Here is a 15,763-nt window from a genome sequence, read left to right as displayed (position 1 = left end):
TATCTTTTTGCTTGCTTCTTGTGTGCTTGTGTGTTAGATCGTTTATTTGCCCTCATGGCTAGCCTTCCTTTGTCTCCCGATTTTGAAGTTCTTCACTTCAAACAAAGACAAGGAGAAAACCTAAAAGATGCTTGGTATAGGATGGTTGGATCCTATCGTAATTGCACTATAGAGGGAGATTTCAAGATTTTGCTTCGTAATTTTTATGTTGGGCTAACCGTGTCCCATAGACAACTCTTGGATTTTGCTGCCAAAGGGAATTTTATCAAAATTGATCCCAGTATTGCACATGAGATTATAGAGGGAATAGTAGGAGTACTACCCCCACAAAAGGGACCACATCATACTCAGGAAGGAACCCAAGTTTTTGAGAAACTTTGCAAAATACAAAAATCTATTGAACCTCTTAAAAATGTTGGTGGGAACCTTAACCGCATGAATATGTTGATCACTATTTGCAATAAGCGGTTGGATGCGCTAGATCTAAAAATCTCCGAGTATGAAGGGAAACGTAAAGAACCTCCCGGATTTGAGCATAACCCCATTAAAAAGATAAATACCAAAGATGGCAATACCTAGATCTATTCTTGCTTTTATGCCTAGATAGGGGCGTTAAACGATAGCGCTTGTTAGGAGGCAATCCAATTTTATTTGTGTTCTTCACTTGTTGTTCCTGTTTAGTAATACATAATTTATCTAGCCTCTTTTATGATTGTGTTTTTTATGTTTTAATTAGTGTTTGTGCCAAGTAAAGCCTTTAGGATCCTCTTGGGTGATTGTTGTTTGATCTAGCAGATAAAAACAGAAAGTATGTGCTCACGAAAATAATTTTACCTTTTTACCAGAGAGCGATAAAATACCAATTCCAACTGCAGTAGATTGATATATAAATTTTCCTGGTCTTCCTAATTTTTCAGAATTTTTGGAGTTATAGAAGTATTCGAAACCTACAGATTGCTACAGACTGTTCTGTTTTTGACAGATTCTGTTTTTCGCGTGTTCTTTGCTTATTTTGATGCATCTATGGCTAGTATCGGGGGGTATGAACCATATATAAGTTGGAATACATTAGGTTTAACACCAAAATAAATAAATAATGAGTTAATTACAGTACCTTAAAGTGGTGGTTTATTTTCTTATACTAACAGAGCTCACGAGATTTTCTGTTGAGTTTTGTGTTGTGAAGTTTTCAAGTTTTTGGGAAAAGATTTGATGGATTTTGGAACAAGGAGTGGAAAGAGCCTAAGCTTGGGGATTCCCAAGGCACCCCAAGGTAAAATTTCAAGGACAATCAAAAGCCTAAGCTTGGGGATGCCCCGGAAGGCATCCCCTCTTTCATCTTCTTCTATCGGTAACTTTACTTGAGGCTATATTTTTATTCACCAAATGATATGTGTTTTGCTTGGAGCGTCTTGTATGATTTGAGTCTTTGCTTTTAGTTTACCACAATCATCCTTGTTGTACACACCTTTTGGGAGAGACACACATGAATCGGGATTTATTAGAATACTCTATGTGCTTCACTTATATCTTTTGAGCTATACAATTTTGCTCTAGTGCTTCACTTATATCTTTTTAGAGCATGGTGGTGGTTTTATTTTATAGAAATTATTGATCTCTCATGCTTCACTTATATTATTTTGAGAGTCTTTACAACAGCATGGTAATTTTCTATGGTTACAAAACTAGTCCAAATATGATGGGCATCCAAGTTGGGTATAATAAAAACTTGCATATAAAGTGCGTTGAATAGTAGCAGAAGTTTGATACTTGATGATTGTTTGGAGACATGAGGATGGTGATATTAGTGTCATGCTAGTGGGGTAATTATGAATTTGAGAAATACTTGTGTTGTGGTTTGCAAGTCCCGTAGCATGCACGTATGGTAACCGTTGTGTAACAAATTTGAAGCATGAGGTATTTTTTGATTGTCTTCCTTATGAGTGGCGGTCGGGGACGAGCGATGGTTTTTTACTACCAATCTACCCCCCTAGGAGCATGCGCATAGTGCTTGGTATTTGATGACTTGTAGATTTTTGCAATAAGTATGTGAGTTCTTTATGACTAATGTTGAGTTCATGGATTATACACACTCTCACCCTTCCACCATCGCTAGCCTCTCTAGTACCGCGCAACTTTCGCCGGTACCATAAACCCACCCCTTCGTCAAAATAGCCACCATACCTACCTATTATGGCATTTCCATAGTCATTCCGAGATATATTGCCATGCAACTTTCCACCGTTCCGTTTATTATGACACGATCCATCATTGTCATATTGCCTTGCATGATCATGTAGTTGACATTGTATTTGTGGCAAAGCCACCGTTCATAATTTTTCATACATGTCACTCTTGATTCATTGCACATCCCAGTACACCGCTGGAGGCACGCATATAGAGTCATATTTTTTGTCCTAAGTATCGAGTTGTAATCTTTGAGTTGTAAATAAATAGAAGTGTGATGATCGTCATTATTAGAGCATTATTCCATGTGAGGAAATAAATAAAAAGAGAGAGAAAGGCCACATAAAAAAAGAGAAGGCCCAAAAAAAGAGAGAGAAAAAATGAGAGAAAAAGAGAGAAGGGACAATGCTACTATCCTTTTTCCACACTTGTGCTTCAAAGTAGCACCATGATCTTCATGATAGAGAGCCTCTTATTTTGTCACTTTCATATACTAGTGGGAAATTTTCATTATAGAACTTGGCTTGTATATTCCAACAATGGGCTTCCTCAAATGCTCTAGGTCTTCATGAGCAAGCAAGTTAGATGCACACCCACTTAGTTTCTTTTGTTGAGCTTTCATACATTTATAGCTCTAGTGCATCTGTTGCATGGCAATCCCTACTCACTCACATTGACATCTATTGATGGGCATCTCCATAGCCCATTAATACGCCTAGTTGATGTGAGACCATATTCCTCCTTTTTGTCCTCTCCACAACCATCACTCTATTCGGCCTATAGTGTTATGTCCATGGCTCACGCTCATGTCTTGCATGAAAGTTGAAAAGGTTTGAGATTACTAAAGTAGGAAACAATTGCTTGGCTTGTCATCGGGGTTGTGCATGATTTGAGTATTTTGCGTGAAGAAGATGGAGCATGACCAAACTATATGATTTTGTAGGGATGCTCTTTCTTTGGCCATGTTATTTTGAGAGGACATAATTACTTTCTTAGTATGCTTGAAGTATTATTATTTTTATGCCAATAAACTTTTGTCTTGAATCTTTCGGATCTGAACATTCATTCCACAATAAAGAAAATTACATCGATAAATATGTTAGGTAGCATTCCACATCAAAAATTCTGTTTTTATCATTTACCTACTCGAGGACGAGCAGAAATTAAGCTTGGGGATGCTTGATACGTCTCCAACGTATCTATATTTTTTTATTCCATGCTATTATATTATCTATTCTGGATGTTTAATGGGCTTTAATATGCTCTTTTATATTATGTTTGGGACTAATCTATTAACCGGAGGCCCAGTGCCAGTTTCTGTTTTTTTGCCTATTTCAGTGTTTCGCAGAAAAGGAATACCAAACGGAATGAAACCTTCATGATGATCTTTCTTGGACCGAAAGCAAACCAGGAAACTTGGAGTGGAAGTCTGGAACTCCGTGAGGCATCCACGAGATAGGAGGGAGCGCCCCCCACCCTCGTGGGCCCCACGGAGCTCCTCCGACGTACTTATTTTGCCTATATATACTCTTACACCCTAAAAACATCAGGGGAGCCACGAAACCACTTTTCCACCGCCGCAATCTTCTGTACCTATGAGATCCCATCTTGGGGCCATTTTCGGCGATCTGCCGGAGGGGGAATTGATCACGGAGGGCTTCTACATCAACACCATAGCCTCTCCGATGAAGCGTGAGTAGTTTTCCACAGACCTTCGGGTCCATAGTTATTAGCTAGATGGCTTCTTCTCTCTCTTTGATTTTCAATACAAAGTTCTCCTCGATGTTCTTGGAGATCTATTCGATGTAATACTCTTTTGCGGCGTGTTTGCCGAGATCCGATGAATTGTGGGTTTGTGAACTTGATTATCTATGAATATTATTTGGTTCTTCTCTGAATTCTTATATGCATGATTTGATATCTTTGCAAGTCTCTCTGAATTATCGGTTTAGTTTGGCCTACTAGATTGATCTTTCTTGCAATGCGAGAAGTTCTTAGCTTTGGGTTCAAGCTTGCGGTGTCCTTTCCCAGTGACAGTAGGGGCAGCAAGGCATGTATTGTATTGTTGCCATCAAGGATAGAAATATGGGGTTTATATCATATTGCTTGAGTTTACCCCTCTACATCATGTCATCTTGCTTAATGTGTTACTCTGTTCTTATGAACTTAATACTCTAGATGCATGCTGGATAGCGGTCGATGTGTGGAGTAATAGTAGTAGATGCACAATCATTTCGATCTACTTGACACGGACGTGATGCCTATGTTCATGATCATTGCCTTAGATATCTTCATAACTATGCACTTTTCTATCAATTGCTCGGTGATACGTCTCCACCGTATCTATAATTTTTGATTGCTCCATGCTATATTATCTTCTGTTTTGGACATTATTGGGTTTTATTATCCACTTTTATACTCCCTCCGTTCCAAATTACTCGTCGTGGTTTTAGTTTAAATTTAAACTAAAACCACGATGAGTAATTTGGAATGGAGGGAGTATTATTTTCGGGACTAACCTACTAACCGGAGGCCCAGCCCAGAATTGCTGTTTTTGCCTATTTTAGGGTTTCAAAGAAAAGGAATATCAAACGGAGTCCAAACGGAATGAAACCTTCGGGAACGTGATTTTTGGAACGAACAAGATCCAGGAGACTTGGACCCTATGTCAAGCAACCAACAGAGAGGCCACGAGGTAGGGGGCACGTCTACCCCTCCAGGCGCGCCCTCCACCCTCGTGGGCCCCCTGTTGCTCCACCGACGTACTTCTTCCTCCTATATATACCTACGTACCCCCAAACGATTAGATACGGAGCCAAAACCCTAATTCCATCGCCGTAACTTTCTGTATCCACGAGATCCCATCTTGGGGCCTTTTCCGGAGCTCCACCGGAGGGGGCATCGATCATGGAGGGCTTCTACATCAACACCATAGCCCCTCCGATGAAGTGTGAGTAGTTTACTTCAGACCTTCGGGTCCATAGTTATTAGCAAGATGGCTTCTTCTCTCTTTTTGGATCTCAATACAAAGTTCTCCCCCTCTCTTGTGGAGATCTATTCGATGTAATCTTCTTTTTGCGTTGTGTTTGTTGAGGCCGATGAATTGTGGGTTTATGATCAAGTTTATCTATGAACAATATTTGAATCTTCTCCGAATTCTTTTATGTATGATTGGTTATCTTTGCAAGTCTCTTCGAATTACCAGTTTGGTTTGGCCTACTAGATTGATCTTTCTTGCAATGGGAGAAGTGCTTAGCTTTGGGTTCAATCTTGCAGTGTCCTTTCCCAGTGATAGTAGGGGCAGCAAGGCACGTATTGTATTGTTGCCATCGAGGATAACAAGATGGGGTTTTCATCATATTGCATGAGTTTATCCCTCTACATCATGTCATCTTGCTTAAGGCGTTACTCTGTTCTTATGAACTTAATACTCTAGATGCATTTTGGATAGCGGTCGATGTGTGGAGTAATAGTAGTAGATGCAGGTAGGAGTCGGTCTACTTGTGTTGGACGTGATGCCTATATACATGATCATACCTAGATATTCTCATAACTATGCTCAATTCTGTCAATTGCTCAACAGTAATTTGTTCACCCACCGTAAAATACTTATGCTCTTGAGAGAAGCCACTAGGGAAACCTATGGCCCCCGGGTCTATCTTCATCATATTAATCTTCCAACACTTAGTTATTTTCATTGCCTTTTATTTTACTTTGCATCTTTATCATGAAAATACCAAAAATATTATCTTATCATATCTATCAGATCTCACTCTCGTAAGTGACCGTGTAGGGATTGACAACCCCTTGTCGCGTTGGTTGCGAGGATTTATTTGTTTTCTGCAGGTGCGAGGGACTCGATCGTAGCCTCCTACTGGATTGATACCTTGGTTCTCAAAAACTGAGGGAAATACTTATGCTACTTTGCTGCATCACCCTTTCCTCTTCAAGGGAAAACCAATGCAGTGCTCAAGAGGTAGCAAGAAGGATTTCTGGCGCCGTTGCCGGGGAGGTCTACGCAAAATTCAACATACCAAGTACCCATCACAAACCCTTATCTCCCGCATTACATTATTTGCCATTTGCCTCTCGTTTTCCTCTCCCCCACTTCACCCTTGCCGTTTTATTCGCCCTCTCTCTCTATCCTCCCTCTCTTTCTCCGTTTGCCTCTTTTCCATTTGCTTGTCGTTATGGCTAGTCCCTTATCTACTCCTTTGTCCCCTGAGTTTGAAGTCTTTCACTTCAAACAAAGACAAGGAGAAAACTTAAAAGATGCCTCTGTGAGAATAATGGAGTCTTACCGTAATTGTACATTTGAAGTGAACCTGAGAATTTTGCTTCGCAATTTTTATGTTGGATTAAATATGTCTCATAGACAACTCTTGTATTGCGTTGCCAAAGGCAATTTCATTGAACTTGATCCCCATATTGTGCATGAAGTTATTGAAGGTATAGTGGGAACACTACCTCAACAAAAGGGGCCTCATCATACCAAGGAAGAGACAAGTTTTTGAAAAAAATTGCGAAGTAACTAAGATTTTACAGAAGTCTCTTGAACCTCTTAAGAACGTCAGTGGAAATATTCACCGCATGAATATGTTGATTACTCTTTGCAATAAGCGGTTGGATTCTTTAGATCTAAAAATTTCAGAATATGAAGGGAAACATAAAGAACCTCCCGGATTCGAGCTTGATTCCGCTAAAAAGTTGAAAGTCAAAGATGGCAATACCTACATCTATCCTTGTTTTTTATGCCTAGCTAGGGGCGTTAAACAATAGCGCTTGTTGGGAGGAAACCTAATTTTATTTTTATTCCTTGCTTTTTGCTCCAGTTTAGTAATAAATAATTAATCTAGCCTCTGTTTTTTTGTGTTTTTTGTGTTTAATTAGTGTTTGTGCCAAGTAGAACCGCTGGGAAGACTTGGGGAGAGTCTTGTTAATCTTGCTGTAAAAAACAGAAACTTTAGCGCTCACGAGAACTGCTGCCATTTTTATTTGGAGATTGATATTTAGTTAATTATTTTTTCATATGATTAATAGATAAATTCCTCACGTCCAGAAATTTATTTTATAATTTTTGGGGTTCCAGATCTTGCGCTAGCTACAGATTACTACAGACTGTTCTGTTTTTGACAGATTCTGTTTTTCGTGTGTTGTTTGCTTATTTTGATGAATCTATGGCTAGTAAAATAGTTTATAATCCATAGATAAGTTGGAATAAAGTAGGTTTAACACCAATATAAATAAAGAATGAGTTCATTACAGTACCTTGAAGTGGTCTTTTGTTTTTTTTCGCTAACGGAGCTCACGAGATTTTCTACTTTAAGTTTTGTGTTGTGAAGTTTTCAAGTTTTGGGTAAGGATTTGATGGATTATGGAACAAGGAGTGGCAAGAGCCTAAGATTGGGTATGCCCATGGCACCCCCAAGATAATCTAAGGACACCAAAAAGCCAAAGCTTGGGGATGCCCCGGAAGGCATCCCCTCTTTCGTCTACTTCCATCGATAACTTTACTTGGAGCTATATTTTTATTCACCACATAATATGTGTTTTGCTTGGAGCGTATTGTATGATTTGAGTCTTTGATTTTTAGTTTAACACAATCATCTTTTCTGTACACACCTTTTGAGAGAGACACATGATTCGGAAATTATTAGAATACTCTATGTGCTTCACTTATATCTTTTGAGTTATATAGTTTTGCTCTAGTACTTCACTTATATCTTTTAGAGCACGGTGGTGGATTTGTTTTATAGAAACTATTGATATCTCATGCTTCACTTAGATTATTTTTAGAGTCTTAAATAGCATGGTGATTTGCTTAAATAATCCTAATATGCTAGGTATTCAAGATTTGTAAAAACTTTCTTATGAGTGTTTTGAATACTAAGAGAAGTTTGATGCTGGATGATTGTTTTGAGATATGGAGGTAGTGATATTAAAGTTGTGCTAGTTGAGTAGTTGTGAAGTTGAGAAATACTTGTGTTGAAGTTTGCAAGTCCCGTAGCATGCACGTATGGTAAACATTATGTAACAAATTTGAAACATGAGGTGTTCTTTGATTGTCTTCCTTATGAGTGGCGGTCGGGGACGAGCGATGGTCTTTTCCTACCAATCTATCCCCCTAGGAGCATGCGCGTAGTGCTTGGTTTTTGATGACTTGTAGATTTTTGCAATAAGTATGTGAGTTATTTATGACTAATGTTGAGTCCATGGATTATACACACTCTCACCCTTCCACCATTGCTAGCCTCTTCGGTATCATGCATTGCCCTTTCTCACATTAAGAGTTGGTGCAAACTTCGCTGGTGCATCCAAACCCCGTGATATGATACGCTCTTTCACACATAAACCTCCTTATATCGTCCTCAAAACAGCCACCATACCTACCTATTATGGCATTTCCATAGCCATTCCGAGATATATCGCCATGCAACTTTCCACCATCTTGTTTATCATGGCACATTCATCATTGTCATATTGCTTAGCATGATCATGTAGTTGACATAGTATTTGTGGCAAAGCCACCATTCATAATTCTTTCATATATGTCACACTTGATTCATTGCATATCCCGGTACAACACCGGAGGCATCCATGTAGAGTCATACCTTGTTCTAGTATCGAGTTGCAATCATTGAGTTGTAAATAAATAGAAGTGTGATGATCATCATTTAATAGAGCATTGTCCCAATAAAAAAGGGGGAGAAAGGCCAAATAAAAAAAGAAGGCCCAAAAAGAAGAAAAAAAGAAATGAAAAGGGACGATGCTACTACCTTTTTTCCACACTTGTGCTTCAAAGTAGCACCATGATCTTCATGATAGAGAGTCTCTTGTTTTGTCACTTTCATATACTAGTGGGGATTTTTCATTATCGAACTTGGCTTGTATATTCCAACAATGGGCCTCCTCAAGTGCCCTAGGTCTTCGTGAGCAAGAAACTTGGATGCACACCCACTAGTTTCTTTTGTTGAGCTTTCATACATTTATAGCTCTAGTGCATCCGTTGCATGGCAATCCCTGCTCCTTGCATTAACATCAATCGATGGGCATCTCCATAGCCCATTGATTAGCCTCGTTGATGTGATACTTTCTCCTTTTTGTCTTCTCCACATAAACCCCATCATTATACTCTATTCCACCCATAGTGCTATATCCATGGCTCACGCTCATGTATTGCTTGAAGGTTTATAAAGTTTGAGATTACTAAAATATGAAACAATTGCTTGGCTTGTCATCGGGGTTGTGCATGATGAGAGCATTCTTGTGTGACAAAAATGGAGCATGACTAAACTATATGATTTTGTAGGGATGAACTTTCTTTGGCCATGTTATTTTGAGAAGACATAATTGCTTAGTTAGTATGCTTGAAGTATTATTATTTCTATGTCAATATTAAACTTTTATCTTGAATCTTTCGGATCTGAATATTCATGCCACAATTAAGAAGAATTACATTGAAATTATGCCTAGTAGCATTCCACATCAAAAATTCTGTTTTTATCATTTACCTACTCGAGGATGAGCAGGAATTAAGCTTGGGCATGCTTGATACGTCTCCAACGTATCTATAATTTTTGATTGCTCCATGCTATGTTATCTTCTGTTTTGGACATTATTGGGCTTTATTATCCACTTTTATATTATTTTTGGGACTAACCTACTAACCGGAGGCCCAGCCCAGAATTGCTGTTTTTTTGCCTATTTTAGGGTTTCGAAGAAAAGGAATATCAAATGGAGTCCAAACGGAATGAAACCTTCGGGAACGTGATTTTTGGAACGAACAAGATCCAGGAGACTTGGACCCTACGTCAAGCAACCAACAGGGAGCCCACGAGGTAGGGGGCGCGCCTACCCCCCAGGTGCGCCCTCCACCCTCGTGGGCCCCATGTTGCTCCACCGACGTACTTCTTCCTCCTATATATACCTACGTACCCCCAAACGATCAGATACGGAGCCAAAACCCTAATTCCACCGCCATAACTTTTTGTATCCACGAGATCCCATCTTGGGGCCTGTTCCGGAGCTCCGCCGGAGGGGGCATCGATCATGGAGGGCTTCTACATCAACACCATAGCCTCTCCGATGAAGTGTGAGTAGTTTACTTCAGACCTTTGGGTCCATAGTTATTAGCTAGATGGCTTCTTCTCTCTTTTTGGATATCAATACAAAGTTCCCCCTCTCTTGTGGAGATCTATTCGATGTAATCTTCTTTTTGTGGTGTGTTTGTTGAGACCGATGAATTGTGGGTTTATGATCAAGTTTATCTATGAACAATATTTGAATCTTCTCTGAATTCTTTTATGTATGATTGGTTATCTTTGCAAGTCTCTTCGAATTATCAGTTTGGTTTGGCCTACTAGATCGATCTTTCTTGCAATGGGAGAAGTGCTTAGCTTTGGGTTCAATCTTGTAGTGTCCTTTCCCAGTGATAGTAGGGGCAGCAAGGCACGTATTGTATTGTTGCCATCGAGGATAACAAGATGGGTTTATATCATATTGCATGAGTTTATCACTCTACATCATGTCATCTTGCTTAAAGCGTTACTCTGTTCTCTTGAACTTAATACTCTAGATGCATGCTGGATAGCGGTCGATGTGTGGAGTAATAGTAGTAGATGCAGGTAGGAGTCGGTCTACTTGTGTTGGACGTGATGCCTATATACATGATCATACCTAGATATTCTCATAACTATGCTCAATTCTGTCAATTGCTCAACAGTAATTTGTTCACCCACCGTAAAATACTTATGCTCTTGAGAGAAGCCACTAGGGAAACCTATGGCCCCCGGGTCTATCTTCATCATATTAATCTTCCAACACTTAGTTATTTTCATTGCCTTTTATTTTACTTTGCATCTTTATCATGAAAATACCAAAAATATTAGCTTATCATATCTATCAGATCTCACTCTCGTAAGTGACCGTGTAGGGATTGACAACCCCTTATCGCGTTGGTTGCGAGGATTTATTTGTTTTGTGCAGGTGCGAGGGACTCGCGTGTAGCCTCCTACTAGATTAATACCTTGGTTCTCAAAAACTGAGGGAAATACTTACACCACTTTGCTACATCACCCTTTCCTCTTCAAGGGAAAACCAACGCAGTGCTCAAGAGGTAGCACTTGGCAGTAATTTGTTCACCCACCGTAATACATGCTATCATGAGAGAAGCCACTAGTGAAACCTATGCCCCCCGGTCTCTTTCTTATTATATTGCATCTCTTTTATTATCGCATCTCATTTACTATTTTGCAATCTTTACTTTCCAATATATACAACAAAATACCAAAAATATTTATCTTATTATCTCTATCAAATCTACTTTCGCAAGTGATCGTGAAGGGATTGACAACCCCTTTATCACGTTGGTTGCGAGGTTCTTGATTGTTTGTGCAGGTACTAGGTGACTTGTGCGTTTTCTCCTACTGTATTGATACCTTGGTTCTCAAAAACTTAGGGAAATACTTACGCTACTTTGCTACATCACACTTTCTTCTTCAAGGAAAACAAACGCATGCTCAAGAGGTATCATAATGTTACTGTTTACAAAGCTCGACTTGTTGCGAAAGGTTTTCGACAAGTTCAAGGAGTTGACTACGATGAGACCTTCTCATCCGTAGCGATTCTTAAGTCTGTCCGAATCACGTTAGCAATTGCCGCATTTTATGATTATGAAATTTGGCAAATGGATGTCAAAACTGCATTCCTTAATGGATTTCTTAAAGAAGAGTTGTATATGATACAACTGGAAGGTTTTGTCGATCCAAAAGGTGCTAACAAAGTGTGCAAGGTCCAGCGATCCATTTATGGACTGGTGCAAGCCTCTCGGAGTTGGAATATATGCTTTGATAGTGTGATCAAAGCATATGGTTTTATACAGACTTTTGGAGAAGCCTGTATTTACAAGAAAGTGAGTGGGAGATCTGTAGAATTTCTAATATTATATGTGGATGACATATTGTTGATTGGAAATGATACTGAATTTCTGAATAGCATAAAAGGATACTTTGAAGATACTTATATATTGGGCATCAAGATCTATAGAGATAGCTGAAGACGCTTAATTGGACTTCCACAAAGCACATACCTTGATAAAGGTCTGAAGAAGTTCAAAATGGATCAGTCAAAGAAAGGGTTCTTGCCTGTGTTACAAGGTATGAAGTTGAGTTAGACTCAATGCCCGACCACTACAGAAGATAGAGAGAAAATGAAAGTCATTCCCTATGTCTCAGCCATAGGTTCTATCATGTATATAATGCTGTGTACCAGACTTGATGTGTGCCTTGCTATTAGTTTAGCAAGGAGGTACCAAAGTAATCCAGGAGTGGATCACTGGACAGTGGTCAAGAACATCCTGAAATACCTACAAAGGACTAAGGATATGTTTCTCGTTTATGGGGTTGACTGTCGGTGTCAAAACCGGCGGATCTCGGGTAGGGGGTCCCGAGCTATACGTCTAGGATGGATGGTAACAGGAGGCAAGGAACACGATGTTTTACCCAGGTTCGGGCCCTCTTGATGGAGTGTCACGCCCTCGATGCGGCTATAGCTCCCACGTGTCGAGGCATGACTTAGAGGCATAACCGCATTGAAAGCAATGTCGCAAGTTAGGCAATCTTCACAACATCCCATGTAATACAGATAATAAAAGGGGAGATACATAGTTGGCTTACACTCGCCATGTCAATCAAAGTACATAAATAGCATTACAACATTCAAACACTCATGGCCCAACTACGGCGCCAAAGTAAAAGAACAACCCAACATGCGACACGGTCCCGATCACCCCAACTGGGCACCACTACTGATCATCAGGGAAAGACACGTAGTATCGGCGTGAGTCCTTGTCGAACTCCCACTTGAGATCAAGCGCGTCATCTGGAGCAGAATCATCAGGCCCTACATCTGGTTTGGAAGTAATCTGTGAGCCACAGGGACTCAACAATCTCGCACCCTCGCGATCAAGACTATTTAAGCTTAATAGGTAAGGCAAGGAAAATATGTGGAGCTGCAGCAAGCGACTAGCATATCTGGTGGCTATCCTGTTCGCAAAAGAGAGCGAGAAGAGGGGGCAAAGCGCGAGCGAGTAACTAGAGGGCATCCTGCGGCAAGCATTACTCCAACACCGTGTTCACTTCCCGGACTCCGCCGAGAAGAGACCATCACGGTAACTCACACAGTTGATTCATTTTAATTAAGTTAAGGTTCAAGTTATCTACAACCGGACAGTAACAAATTCCCATCTACCCATAACCATGGGCATGGCTTTCGAAAGTTCAAATCCCTGCAGGGGAGTCCCAACTTAGCCCATGACAAGCTCTCACGGTCAATGAAGGAATAGACCTCCTCCCGAGACGTTCCGATCAGACTCGGTATCCCGGTTCTTCAAGACACTTCGACAAGTTAAAACAAATCCAGCAACACCGCCCGAATGTGCCGACAAATCCCGATAGGAGCTGCACATGTCTCGTTCTCAGGGCACACTCAGATGAACACTACGTACAACTAAAACCAACCCTCGAGTTGCCCCGAGGTGGCGCTGCAAGTGGCTCTGTTTGGACCAACACTCAGAGGAGCACTGGCCCGGGGGGGTTTAAAATAAGATGACCCTCGGGCTCCGGAAACCCAAGGGAAAAGAGGCTAGGTGGCAAATGGTAAAACCAAGGTTGGGCATTGCTGGAAAAGCTTTAATCAAGGCGAACTATCAAGGGGTTCCCATTATAACCCAACCGCGTAAGGAACGCAAAATCCGGGAACATAACACCGATATGACGGAAACTAGGGCGGCAAGAGTGGAACAAAACGCTAGGCGAGAGGCCCAGCCTTCGACCCTTTACCAAGTATATAGATGCATTAAGATAACAAGGCAATATAATGATATCCCAACAAGTAAAATAATGTTCCAACAAGGAACGGTCTCCAATCTTCACCTGCAACTAGCAACGCTATAAGAGGGGCTGAGCAAAGCGGTAACATAGCCAATCAACGGTTTGCTAGGAAATGGTGGGTTAGAGGTTTGACATGGCAATTTGGGAGGCATGATAAGCAAGTGGTAGGCATTGTAGCATAGGCATAGCAAAAGAGCGAGCATCTAGCATAGCAAAGATAGTAGTGATTTCGAGGGTATGATCATCTTGCCTGCAAAGTTGTCAGAGATGACTAGATCCTCAAAAGCAAACTCAACGGGATCCTCGTTAGCGAACTCGTCTCCCGGCTCTACCCAAACAAGACAAACAAGCAACAAGGACACAAGCAACCACGTGCAAAGCTCAAACAATATGATGCAAACATGGTATGCTATGCAGGATGCGATATGTGATGCATATGCAAGATTTGACAAGGAATTAATGAACCTGGCCTCAACCTGGAAATACAAGTGTGCCACTGGAAAGGTGAGATGAAATCACTTGAAAACGATATAAAGATCACCGGAATCGGAGTTACGGTTTGGAAATGGCAAGCAATTCAAATATGGCACCGGTCTGCGATTTACAGCAAGTAGCCATCTAAATGCAACAAGATGAACATGCTACAGTGCCCAAACATGACAACAAAATACATGGCAGGGATCCATTCATGATGCTTAACAAAAGATGAACACTGAGCTACGGCCCATTCATCCATTAACAGGTTCAAACAAGCATGGCAAAAATGCATTTGGTAAACAGATTTCAGACTTAGTGAAATTAACACTTGTCTGGAATTTCAGATCAGATAGCACTCTTTGGAGCATGAAAACTATATTCTACAGGACCTGAACATGGCAAAGTAAAGCATGGCATGGAGCTACTCAAAGAGCTTAACAAAAGTCCCTTACTGACCTTGAGCCAAAAGGGATCAGAAAAATACATTTGCAAGCACGTGAACATGGCAAAAACATAGTCAGTTCTCAGACTTAGTGAAAATTGGAGCATGCAAAATCAGATATCAAGTAGGCATGTTAACGACCTCGATGCACTCACTACAGAGCAAGTCATGACAATCTAAGCATACAACCATCAAGAATGCACATTATACAAGCTAGACATGGCAAGAACAATAACATAGCATGCACGGATCAACTACAACATACTTGGCAAAATCGCTAACTAGACAATCTGCCCAGATTCATGAAATGGAAAAAGTAGAGCTCGATTGACTCAAGCTAGGGTGCTCCATAATTGCAAACAAAGACATGGATGGATAGAGCACTACAAGATTAACAAAACATCCTTACTGATCATCCTCAAAAGAGGCACAGATCACTAGAAAACAACATGAACATATGGCATAATGAGATAAACAGTCCAAGGACTTAGTGGAAATGCTAAGTCCCTGAAATCAGCATTAACGAATGCTCCACTTTGCAAGCTTGTGCTAGTCACCACACACATCACAAAAATACATGGGTTGCACCTCTGGATAGATGGCAAAACATATAACAAAACTCATGAAGAGCTCAGGGGCATATTATGCACACATTAATCATGGCAAAAAATGACAAATCTCTAATTGGAGCAGCAGATCTGACAATTATCTCAAATAGCATTCTTCTAACAGCATTTCGGGCATCAAGATGAACTCAAATGAAATGATG

This window comes from Triticum urartu, chromosome 7 (genome assembly GCF_003073215.2).
Source record: "Triticum urartu cultivar G1812 chromosome 7, Tu2.1, whole genome shotgun sequence".
Classification (NCBI taxonomy): domain Eukaryota; kingdom Viridiplantae; phylum Streptophyta; class Magnoliopsida; order Poales; family Poaceae; genus Triticum; species Triticum urartu.
This window is presented reverse-complemented; position numbering follows the sequence as displayed.